Source organism: Oncorhynchus kisutch, linkage group LG4, assembly GCF_002021735.2.
Source record: "Oncorhynchus kisutch isolate 150728-3 linkage group LG4, Okis_V2, whole genome shotgun sequence".
NCBI classification, from domain to species: Eukaryota; Metazoa; Chordata; class Actinopteri; order Salmoniformes; family Salmonidae; genus Oncorhynchus; species Oncorhynchus kisutch.
The window spans coordinates 402,701-414,859 of record NC_034177.2 but is presented as its reverse complement, the minus strand read 5'-3'; the positions used below and the strand labels follow the sequence as shown (position 1 = coordinate 414,859).

Below are 12,159 nucleotides of genomic sequence, written 5' to 3'. Positions count from 1 at the left end.
AGTTAGTAGACAGCAGGGTCAGACTGTGTAGCCCTACATGAGCTAGTAGTTAGTAGACAGCAGGGTCAGACTGTGTAGCCCTACATGAGCTAGTAGTTAGTAGACAGCAGGGTCAGACTGTGTAGCCCTACATGAGCTAGTAGTTAGTAGACAGCAGGGTCAGACTGTGTAGCCCTACATGAGCTAGTAGTTAGTAGACAGCAGGGTCAGACTGTGTAGCCCTACATGAGCTAGTAGTTAGTAGACAGCAGGGTCAGACTGTGTAGCCCTACATGAGCTAGTAGTTAGTAGACAGCAGGTCAGACTGTGTAGCCCTACATGAGCTAGTAGTTAGTAGACAGCAGGGTCAGACTGTGTAGCCCTACATGAGCTAGTAGTTAGTAGACAGCAGGGTCAGACTGTGTAGCCCTACATGAGCTAGTAGTTAGTAGACAGCAGGGGTCAGACTGTGTAGCCCTACATGAGCTAGTAGTTAGTAGACAGCAGGGTCAGACTGTGTAGCCTAATGAGCTAGTAGTTAGTAGACAGCAGGGTCAGACTGTGTAGCCCTACATGAGCTAGTAGTTAGTAGACAGCAGGGTCAGACTGTGTAGCCCTACATGAGCTAGTAGTTAGTAGACAGCAGGGTCAGACGTGTAGCCTACATGAGCTAGTAGTTAGTAGACAGCAGGGTCAGACTGTGTAGCCCTAACATGAGCTAGTAGTTAGTAGACAGCAGGATCGGGGTCCAGACTGTGTAGCCCTACATGAGCTAGTAGTTAGTAGACAGCAGGGTCAGACTGTGTAGCCCTACATGAGCTAGTAGTTAGTAGACAGCAGGGTCAGACTGTGTAGCCCTACATGAGCTAGTAGTAGTAGACAGCAGGTCGGGGTCAGACTGTGTAGCCTACATGAGCTAGTAGTTAGTAGACAGCAGGGTCAGACTGTGTAGCCCACATGAGCTAGTAGTTAGTAGGCAGCAGGGTCAGACTGTGTAGCCCTACATGAGCTAGTAGTTAGTAGACAGTAGCGTCAGACTGTGTAGCCCTAGCATGAGCTAGTAGTTAGTAGACAGCAGGTCAGACTGTGTAGCCCTACAGAGCTAGGAGTTAGTAGACAGCAGGGCGGGTCAGACTGTGTAGCCCTACATGAGCTAAGTAGTTAGTAGACAGCAGGGTCAGACTGTGTAGCCCTACATGAGCTAGTAGTTAGTAGACAGCAGGGTCAGACTGTGTAGCCCTACATGAGCTAGTAGTTAGTAGACAGCAGGGTCAGACTGTGTAGCCCTACATGAGCTAGTAGTTAGTAGACAGCAGGGTCAGACTGTGTAGCCCTACATGAGCTAGTAGTTAGTAGACAGCAGGGTCAGACTGTGTAGCCCTACATGAGCTAGTAGTTAGTAGACAGCAGGGTCAGACTGTGTAGCCCTACATGAGCTAGTAGTTAGTAGACAGCAGGGTCAGACTGTGTAGCCCTACATGAGCTAGTAGTTAGTAGACAGCAGGGTCAGACTGTGTAGCCCTACATGAGCTAGTAGTTAGTAGACAGCAGGGTCAGACTGTGTAGCCCTACATGAGCTAGTAGTTAGTAGACAGCAGGGTCAGACTGTGTAGCCCTACATGAGCTAGTAGTTAGTAGACAGCAGGGTCAGACTGTGTAGCCCTACATGAGCTAGTAGTTAGTAGACAGCAGGGTCAGACTGTGTAGCCCTACATGAGCTAGTAGTTAGTAGACAGCAGGGTCAGACTGTGTAGCCCTACATGAGCTAGTAGTTAGTAGACAGCAGGGTCAGACTGTGTAGCCCTACATGAGCTAGTAGTTAGTAGACAGCAGGGTCAGACTGTGTAGCCCTACATGAGCTAGTAGTTAGTAGACAGCAGGGTCAGACTGTGTAGCCCTACATGAGCTAGTAGTTAGTAGACAGCAGGGTCAGACTGTGTAGCCCTACATGAGCTAGTAGTTAGTAGACAGCAGGGTCAGACTGTGTAGCCCTACATGAGCTAGTAGTTAGTAGACAGCAGGGTCAGACTGTGTAGCCCTACATGAGCTAGTAGTTAGTAGACAGCAGGGTCAGACTGTGTAGCCCTACATGAGCTAGTAGTTAGTAGACAGCAGGGTCAGACTGTGTAGCCCTACATGAGCTAGTAGTTAGTAGACAGCAGGGTCAGACTGTGTAGCCCTACATGAGCTAGTAGTTAGTAGACAGCAGGGTCAGACTGTGTAGCCCTACATGAGCTAGTAGTTAGTAGACAGCAGGGTCAGACTGTGTAGCCCTACATGAGCTAGTAGTTAGTAGACAGCAGGGTCAGACTGTGTAGCCCTACATGAGCTAGTAGTTAGTAGACAGCAGGGTCAGACTGTGTAGCCCTACATGAGCTAGTAGTTAGTAGACAGCAGGGTCAGACTGTGTAGCCCTACATGAGCTAGTAGTTAGTAGACAGCAGGGTCAGACTGTGTAGCCCTACATGAGCTAGTAGTTAGTAGACAGCAGGGTCAGACTGTGTAGCCCTACATGAGCTAGTAGTTAGTAGACAGCAGGGTCAGACTGTGTAGCCCTACATGAGCTAGTAGTTAGTAGACAGCAGGGTCAGACTGTGTAGCCCTACATGAGCTAGTAGTTAGTAGACAGCAGGGTCAGACTGTGTAGCCCTACATGAGCTAGTAGTTAGTAGACAGCAGGGTCAGACTGTGTAGCCCTACATGAGCTAGTAGTTAGTAGACAGCAGGGTCAGACTGTGTAGCCCTACATGAGCTAGTAGTTAGTAGACAGCAGGGTCAGACTGTGTAGCCCTACATGAGCTAGTAGTTAGTAGACAGCAGGGTCAGACTGTGTAGCCCTACATGAGCTAGTAGTTAGTAGACAGCAGGGTCAGACTGTGTAGCCCTACATGAGCTAGTAGTTAGTAGACAGCAGGGTCAGACTGTGTAGCCCTACATGAGCTAGTAGTTAGTAGACAGCAGGGTCAGACTGTGTAGCCCTACATGAGCTAGTAGTTAGTAGACAGCAGGGTCAGACTGTGTAGCCCTACATGAGCTAGTAGTTAGTAGACAGCAGGGTCAGACTGTGTAGCCCTACATGAGCTAGTAGTTAGTAGACAGCAGGGTCAGACTGTGTAGCCCTACATGAGCTAGTAGTTAGTAGACAGCAGGGTCAGACTGTGTAGCCCTACATGAGCTAGTAGTTAGTAGACAGCAGGGTCAGACTGTGTAGCCCTACATGAGCTAGTAGTTAGTAGACAGCAGGGTCAGACTGTGTAGCCCTACATGAGCTAGTAGTTAGTAGACAGCAGGGTCAGACTGTGTAGCCCTACATGAGCTAGTAGTTAGTAGACAGCAGGGTCAGACTGTGTAGCCCTACATGAGCTAGTAGTTAGTAGACAGCAGGGTCAGACTGTGTAGCCCTACATGAGCTAGTAGTTAGTAGACAGCAGGGTCAGACTGTGTAGCCCTACATGAGCTAGTAGTTAGTAGACAGCAGGGTCAGACTGTGTAGCCCTACATGAGCTAGTAGTTAGTAGACAGCAGGGTCAGACTGTGTAGCCCTACATGAGCTAGTAGTTAGTAGACAGCAGGGTCAGACTGTGTAGCCCTACATGAGCTAGTAGTTAGTAGACAGCAGGGTCAGACTGTGTAGCCCTACATGAGCTAGTAGTTAGTAGACAGCAGGGTCAGACTGTGTAGCCCTACATGAGCTAGTAGTTAGTAGACAGCAGGGTCAGACTGTGTAGCCCTACATGAGCTAGTAGTTAGTAGACAGCAGGGTCAGACTGTGTAGCCCTACATGAGCTAGTAGTTAGTAGACAGCAGGGTCAGACTGTGTAGCCCTACATGAGCTAGTAGTTAGTAGACAGCAGGGTCAGACTGTGTAGCCCTACATGAGCTAGTAGTTAGTAGACAGCAGGGTCAGACTGTGTAGCCCTACATGAGCTAGTAGTTAGTAGACAGCAGGGTCAGACTGTGTAGCCCTACATGAGCTAGTAGTTAGTAGACAGCAGGGTCAGACTGTGTAGCCCTACATGAGCTAGTAGTTAGTAGACAGCAGGGTCAGACTGTGTAGCCCTACATGAGCTAGTAGTTAGTAGACAGCAGGGTCAGACTGTGTAGCCCTACATGAGCTAGTAGTTAGTAGACAGCAGGGTCAGACTGTGTAGCCCTACATGAGCTAGTAGTTAGTAGACAGCAGGGTCAGACTGTGTAGCCCTACATGAGCTAGTAGTTAGTAGACAGCAGGGTCAGACTGTGTAGCCCTACATGAGCTAGTAGTTAGTAGACAGCAGGGTCAGACTGTGTAGCCCTACATGAGCTAGTAGTTAGTAGACAGCAGGGTCAGACTGTGTAGCCCTACATGAGCTAGTAGTTAGTAGACAGCAGGGTCAGACTGTGTAGCCCTACATGAGCTAGTAGTTAGTAGACAGCAGGGTCAGACTGTGTAGCCCTACATGAGCTAGTAGTTAGTAGACAGCAGGGTCAGACTGTGTAGCCCTACATGAGCTAGTAGTTAGTAGACAGCAGGGTCAGACTGTGTAGCCCTACATGAGCTAGTAGTTAGTAGACAGCAGGGTCAGACTGTGTAGCCCTACATGAGCTAGTAGTTAGTAGACAGCAGGGTCAGACTGTGTAGCCCTACATGAGCTAGTAGTTAGTAGACAGCAGGGTCAGACTGTGTAGCCCTACATGAGCTAGTAGTTAGTAGACAGCAGGGTCAGACTGTGTAGCCCTACATGAGCTAGTAGTTAGTAGACAGCAGGGTCAGACTGTGTAGCCCTACATGAGCTAGTAGTTAGTAGACAGCAGGGTCAGACTGTGTAGCCCTACATGAGCTAGTAGTTAGTAGACAGCAGGGTCAGACTGTGTAGCCCTACATGAGCTAGTAGTTAGTAGACAGCAGGGTCAGACTGTGTAGCCCTACATGAGCTAGTAGTTAGTAGACAGCAGGGTCAGACTGTGTAGCCCTACATGAGCTAGTAGTTAGTAGACAGCAGGGTCAGACTGTGTAGCCCTACATGAGCTAGTAGTTAGTAGACAGCAGGGTCAGACTGTGTAGCCCTACATGAGCTAGTAGTTAGTAGACAGCAGGGTCAGACTGTGTAGCCCTACATGAGCTAGTAGTTAGTAGACAGCAGGGTCAGACTGTGTAGCCCTACATGAGCTAGTAGTTAGTAGACAGCAGGGTCAGACTGTGTAGCCCTACATGAGCTAGTAGTTAGTAGACAGCAGGGTCAGACTGTGTAGCCCTACATGAGCTAGTAGTTAGTAGACAGCAGGGTCAGACTGTGTAGCCCTACATGAGCTAGTAGTTAGTAGACAGCAGGGTCAGACTGTGTAGCCCTACATGAGCTAGTAGTTAGTAGACAGCAGGATCAGACTGTGTAGCCCTACATGAGCTAGTAGTTAGTAGACAGCAGGGTCAGACTGTGTAGCCCTACATGAGCTAGTAGTTAGTAGACAGCAGGGTCAGACTGTGTAGCCCTACATGAGCTAGTAGTTAGTAGACAGCAGGGTCAGACTGTGTAGCCCTACATGAGCTAGTAGTTAGTAGACAGCAGGGTCAGACTGTGTAGCCCTACATGAGCTAGTAGTTAGTAGACAGCAGGGTCAGACTGTGTAGCCCTACATGAGCTAGTAGTTAGTAGACAGCAGGGTCAGACTGTGTAGCCCTACATGAGCTAGTAGTTAGTAGACAGCAGGGTCAGACTGTGTAGCCCTACATGAGCTAGTAGTTAGTAGACAGCAGGGTCAGACTGTGTAGCCCTACATGAGCTAGTAGTTAGTAGACAGCAGGATCGGGGTCAGACTGTGTAGCCCTACATGAGCTAGTAGTTAGTAGACAGCAGGGTCAGACTGTGTAGCCCTACATGAGCTAGTAGTTAGTAGACAGCAGGGTCAGACTGTGTAGCCCTACATGAGCTAGTAGTTAGTAGACAGCAGGGTCAGACTGTGTAGCCCTACATGAGCTAGTAGTTAGTAGACAGCAGGGTCAGACTGTGTAGCCCTACATGAGCTAGTAGTTAGTAGACAGCAGGGTCAGACTGTGTAGCCCTACATGAGCTAGTAGTTAGTAGACAGCAGGGTCAGACTGTGTAGCCCTACATGAGCTAGTAGTTAGTAGACAGCAGGGTCAGACTGTGTAGCCCTACATGAGCTAGTAGTTAGTAGACAGCAGGGTCAGACTGTGTAGCCCTACATGAGCTAGTAGTTAGTAGACAGCAGGGTCAGACTGTGTAGCCCTACATGAGCTAGTAGTTAGTAGACAGCAGGGTCAGACTGTGTAGCCCTACATGAGCTAGTAGTTAGTAGACAGCAGGGTCAGACTGTGTAGCCCTACATGAGCTAGTAGTTAGTAGACAGCAGGGTCAGACTGTGTAGCCCTACATGAGCTAGTAGTTAGTAGACAGCAGGGTCAGACTGTGTAGCCCTACATGAGCTAGTAGTTAGTAGACAGCAGGGTCAGACTGTGTAGCCCTACATGAGCTAGTAGTTAGTAGACAGCAGGGTCAGACTGTGTAGCCCTACATGAGCTAGTAGTTAGTAGACAGCAGGGTCAGACTGTGTAGCCCTACATGAGCTAGTAGTTAGTAGACAGCAGGGTCAGACTGTGTAGCCCTACATGAGCTAGTAGTTAGTAGACAGCAGGGTCAGACTGTGTAGCCCTACATGAGCTAGTAGTTAGTAGACAGCAGGGTCAGACTGTGTAGCCCTACATGAGCTAGTAGTTAGTAGACAGCAGGGTCAGACTGTGTAGCCCTACATGAGCTAGTAGTTAGTAGACAGCAGGGTCAGACTGTGTAGCCCTACATGAGCTAGTAGTTAGTAGACAGCAGGGTCAGACTGTGTAGCCCTACATGAGCTAGTAGTTAGTAGACAGCAGGGTCAGACTGTGTAGCCCTACATGAGCTAGTAGTTAGTAGACAGCAGGGTCAGACTGTGTAGCCCTACATGAGCTAGTAGTTAGTAGACAGCAGGGTCAGACTGTGTAGCCCTACATGAGCTAGTAGTTAGTAGACAGCAGGGTCAGACTGTGTAGCCCTACATGAGCTAGTAGTTAGTAGACAGCAGGGTCAGACTGTGTAGCCCTACATGAGGTAGTTAGTAGACAGCAGCAGGGTCAGACTGTGTAGCCCTACATGAGCTAGTAGTTAGTAGACAGCAGGGTCAGACTGTGTAGCCCTACATGAGCTAGTAGTTAGTAGACAGCAGGGTCAGACTGTGTAGCCCTACATGAGCTAGTAGTTAGTAGACAGCAGGGTCAGACTGTGTAGCCCTACATGAGCTAGTAGTTAGTAGACAGCAGGGTCAGACTGTGTAGCCCTACATGAGCTAGTAGTTAGTAGACAGCAGGGTCAGACTGTGTAGCCCTACATGAGCTAGTAGTTAGTAGACAGCAGGGTCAGACTGTGTAGCCCTACATGAGCTAGTAGTTAGTAGACAGCAGGGTCAGACTGTGTAGCCCTACATGAGCTAGTAGTTAGTAGACAGCAGGCGGGTCAGACTGTGTAGTCCTACATGAGCTAGTAGTTAGTAGACAGCAGGGTCAGACTGTGTAGCCCTACATGCGCTAGTAAGTTAGTAGGCTGCAGGGTCAGACTGTGTAGCCCTACATGAGCTAGTAGTTAGTAGACAGCAGGGTCAGACTGTGTAGCCTGCATGAGGCTAGTAGTTAGTAGACAGCAGGATCAGACTGTGTAGCCCTACATGGGTTAGTAGACAGCAGGGTCGGGGTCAGACTGTGTAGCCCTACATGAGCAAGTAGTTAGTAGACAGCAGGGTCAGACTGTGTAGCCCTACATGAGCTAGTAGTTAGTAGACAGCAGGGTCAGACTGTGTAGCCCTACATGAGCTAGTAGTTAGTAGACAGCAGGGTCAGACTGTGTAGCCCTACATGAGCTAGTAGTTAGTAGACAGCAGGGTCAGACTGTGTAGCCCTACATGAGCTAGTAGTTAGTAGACAGCAGGGTCAGACTGTGTAGCCCTACATGAGCTAGTAGTTAGTAGACAGCAGGGTCAGACTGTGTAGCCCTACATGAGCTAGTAGTTAGTAGACAGCAGGGTCAGACTGTGTAGCCCTACATGAGCTAGTAGTTAGTAGACAGCAGGGTCAGACTGTGTAGCCCTACATGAGCTAGTAGTTAGTAGACAGCAGGGTCAGACTGTGTAGCCCTACATGAGCTAGTAGTTAGTAGACAGCAGGGTCAGACTGTGTAGCCTACATGAGCTAGTAGTTAGTAGACAGCAGGGTCAGACTGTGTAGCCCTACATGAGCTAGTAGTTAGTAGACAGCAGGGTCAGACTGTGTAGCCCTACATGAGCTAGTAGTTAGTAGACAGCAGGGTCAGACTGTGTAGCCCTACATGAGCTAGTAGTTAGTAGACAGCAGGGTCAGACTGTGTAGCCCTACATGAGCTAGTAGTTAGTAGACAGCAGGATCGGGGTCAGACTGTGTAGTCCTACATGAGCTAGTAGTTAGTAGACAGCAGGGTCAGACTGTGTAGCCCTACATGAGCTAGTAGTTAGTAGACAGCAGGGTCAGACTGTGTAGCCCTACATGAGCTAGTAGTTAGTAGACAGCAGGGTCAGACTGTGTAGCCCTACATGAGCTAGTAGTTAGTAGACAGCAGGATCGGGGTCAGACTGTGTAGTCCTACATGAGCTAGTAGTTAGTAGACAGCAGGATCGGGGTCAGACTGTGTAGTCCTACATGAGCTAGTAGTTAGTAGACAGCAGGGTCAGACTGTGTAGCCCTACATGAACTAGTAGTTAGTAGACAGCAGGATCAGACTGTGTAGCCCTACATGAGCTAGTAGTTAGTAGACAGCATGGTCAGACTGTGTAGCCCTACATGAGCTAGTAGTTAGTAGACAGCAGGGTCAGACTGTGTAGCCCTACATGAGCTAGTAGTTAGTAGACAGCAGGGTCAGACTGTGTAGCCCTACATGAGCTAGTAGTTAGTAGACAGCAGGGTCAGACTGTGTAGCCCTACATGAGCTAGTAGTTAGTAGACAGCAGGGTCAGACTGTGTAGCCCTACATGAGCTAGTAGTTAGTAGACAGCAGGGTCAGACTGTGTAGCCCTACATGCACTAGTAGTTAGTAGACAGCAGGGTCAGACTGTGTAGCCCTACATGAGCTAGTAGTTAGTAGACAGCAGGGTCAGACTGTGTAGCCCTACATGAGCTAGTAGTTAGTAGACAGCAGGGTCAGACTGTGTAGCCCTACATGAGCTAGTAGTTAGTAGACAGCAGGGTCAGACTGTGTAGCCCTACATGAGCTAGTAGACTGTGTGTCCTACATGAGCTAGTAGTTAGTAGACAGCAGAGTCGGGACTGTGTAGTCCCTACATGAGCTAGTAGTTAGTAGCATGCAGGTCAGACTGTGTAGCCCTAATGAGCTAGTAGTTAGTAGACCGCAGGGTCAGACTGTGTAGCCCTACATGAGCTAGTAGTTAGTAGACAGCAGGGTCAGACTGTGTAGCACCTACATGAGCTAGTAGTTAGTAGACAGCAGGGTCAGACTGTGTTGCCCTACATGCGCTAGTAGTTAGTAGACAGCAGGATCAGACTGTGTAGCCCTACATGAGCTAGTAGTTAGTAGACAGCAGGGTCAGACTGTGTGCCCTACAGGAGCTAGTAGTTAGTAGACAGCAGGGTCAGACTGTGTAGCCCTGCATGAGCTAGTAGTTAGTAGACAGCAGGGTCAGACTGTGTAGCCCTACATGAGCTAGTAGTTAGTAGACAGCAGGGTCAGACTGTGTAGCCCTACATGAGCTAGTAGTTAGTAGACAGCAGGGTCAGACTGTGTAGCCCTACATGAGCTAGTAGTTAGTAGACAGCAGGGTCAGACTGTGTAGCCCTACATGAGCTAGTAGTTAGTAGACAGCAGGGTCAGACTGTGTAGCCCTACATGAGCTAGTAGTTAGTAGACAGCAGGGTCAGACTGTGTAGCCCTACATGAGCTAGTAGTTAGTAGACAGCAGGGTCAGACTGTGTAGCCCTACATGAGCTAGTAGTTAGTAGACAGCAGGGTCAGACTGTGTAGCCCTACATGAGCTAGTAGTTAGTAGACAGCAGGGTCAGACTGTGTAGCCCTACATGAGCTAGTAGTTAGTAGACAGCAGGGTCAGACTGTGTAGCCCTACATGAGCTAGTAGTTAGTAGACAGCAGGGTCAGACTGTGTAGCCCTACATGAGCTAGTAGTTAGTAGACAGCAGGGTCAGACTGTGTAGCCCTACATGAGCTAGTAGTTAGTAGACAGCAGGGTCAGACTGTGTAGCCTACATGAGCTAGTAGTTAGTAGACAGCAGGGTCAGACTGTGTAGCCCTACATGAGCTAGTAGTTAGTAGACAGCAGGGTCAGACTGTGTAGCCCTACATGAGCTAGTAGTTAGTAGACAGCAGGGTCAGACTGTGTAGCCCTACATGAGCTAGTAGTTAGTAGACAGCAGGGTCAGACTGTGTAGCCCTACATGAGCTAGTAGTTAGTAGACAGCAGGGTCAGACTGTGTAGCCCTACATGAGCTAGTAGTTAGTAGACAGCAGGGTCAGACTGTGTAGCCCTACATGAGCTAGTAGTTAGTAGACAGCAGGGTCAGACTGTGTAGCCCTACATGAGCTAGTAGTTAGTAGACAGCAGGGTCAGACTGTGTAGCCCTACATGAGCTAGTAGTTAGTAGACAGCAGGGTCAGACTGTGTAGCCCTACATGAGCTAGTAGTTAGTAGACAGCAGGTCAGACTGGTGTAGCCTACATGAGCTATAGTTAGTAGACAGCAGGGTCAGACTGTGTAGCCCTACTGAGGCTAGTAGTTAGTAGACAGCAGGGTCAGACTGTGTAGCCCTACAATGAGCTAGTAGTTAGTAGACAGCAGGGTCAGACTGTGTAGCCTACATGAGCTAGTAGTTAGTAGACAGCAGGGTCAGACTGTGTACGCCCTACATGAGCTAGTAGTTAGTAGACAGCAGGGTCAGACTGTGTAGCCCCTACATGGGTTAGTAAAGCAGGGTCAGACTGTGTAGCCTACATGAGCAAGTAGTTAGTAGACCCGCAGGATCAGACTGTGTAGCCCTACATGAGCTAGTAGTTAGTAGACAGCAGGGTCCAGACTGTGTAGCCCTACATGAGCTAGTAGTTAGTAGCAGCAGGGTCAGACTGTGTAGCCCTACATGAGCTAGTAGTTAGTAGACAGCAGGGTCAGACTGTGTAGCCCTACATGAGCTAGTAGTTAGTAGACAGCAGGGTCAGACTGTGTAGCCCTACATGAGCTAGTAGTTAGTAGACAGCAGGGTCAGACTGTGTAGCTCTACATGAGCTAGTAGTTAGTAGACAGCAGGGTCAGACTGTGTAGCCCTACATGAGCTAGTAGTTAGTAGACAGCAGGGTCAGACTGTGTAGCCCTACATGAGCTAGTAGTTAGTAGACAGCAGGTCAGACTGTGTAGCCCTACATGAGCTAGTAAGTTCGTAGACAGCAGGGTCAGACTGTGTAGCCTGACATGAGCTAGTAAGTTAGTAGACAGCAGGGTCAGACTGTGTAGCCCTACATGACTAGTAGTTAGTAGACAGGCAGGGTTCCAGACTGTGTAGCCCTACATGAAGCTAGTAGTTAGTAGACAGCAGGGTCAGACTGTGTAGCCCTACATTGAGCTAGTAGTTAGTAGACAGCAGGGTCAGACTGTGTAGCCTGCATGAGCTGTAGTTAGTAGACAGCAGGGTCAGACTGTGTAGCCCTACAGAGCTAGTAGTTAGTAGACAGCAGGGTCAGACTGTGTAGCCCTACATGAGCTAGTAGTTAGTAGACAGCAGGGTCAGACTGTGTAGCCCTACATGAGCTAGTAGTAGTAGACAGCAGGGTCAGACTGTGTAGCCCTACATGAGCTAGTAGTTAGTAGACAGCAGGGTCAGACTGTGTAGCCCTACATGAACTAGTAGTTAGTAGACAGCAGGGTCAGACTGTGTAGCCCTACATGAGCTAGTAGTTAGTAGACAGCAGGGTCAGACTGTGTAGCCCTACATGAGCTAGTAGTTAGTAGACAGCAGGGTCAGACTGTAGCCCTACATTGAGCTAGTAGTTAGTAGACAGCAGGGTCAGACTGTGTAGCCCTACATGAGCTAGTAGTTAGTAGACAGCAGGGTCAGACTGTGTAGCCCTACATGAGCTAGTAGTTAGTAGACAGCAGGTCAGACTGTAT

General features: G+C 49.0%; 1 protein-coding gene across 5 annotated transcripts in view; it reads left to right on the top strand.

Moving 5' to 3' along the window:
- The window catches only part of LOC109884074 (cyclin-dependent kinase-like 5), a 238,138-nt gene that overhangs the window by 35,136 nt on the left and 190,843 nt on the right, over nucleotides 1–12,159 (top strand). The window lies entirely within an intron of this gene.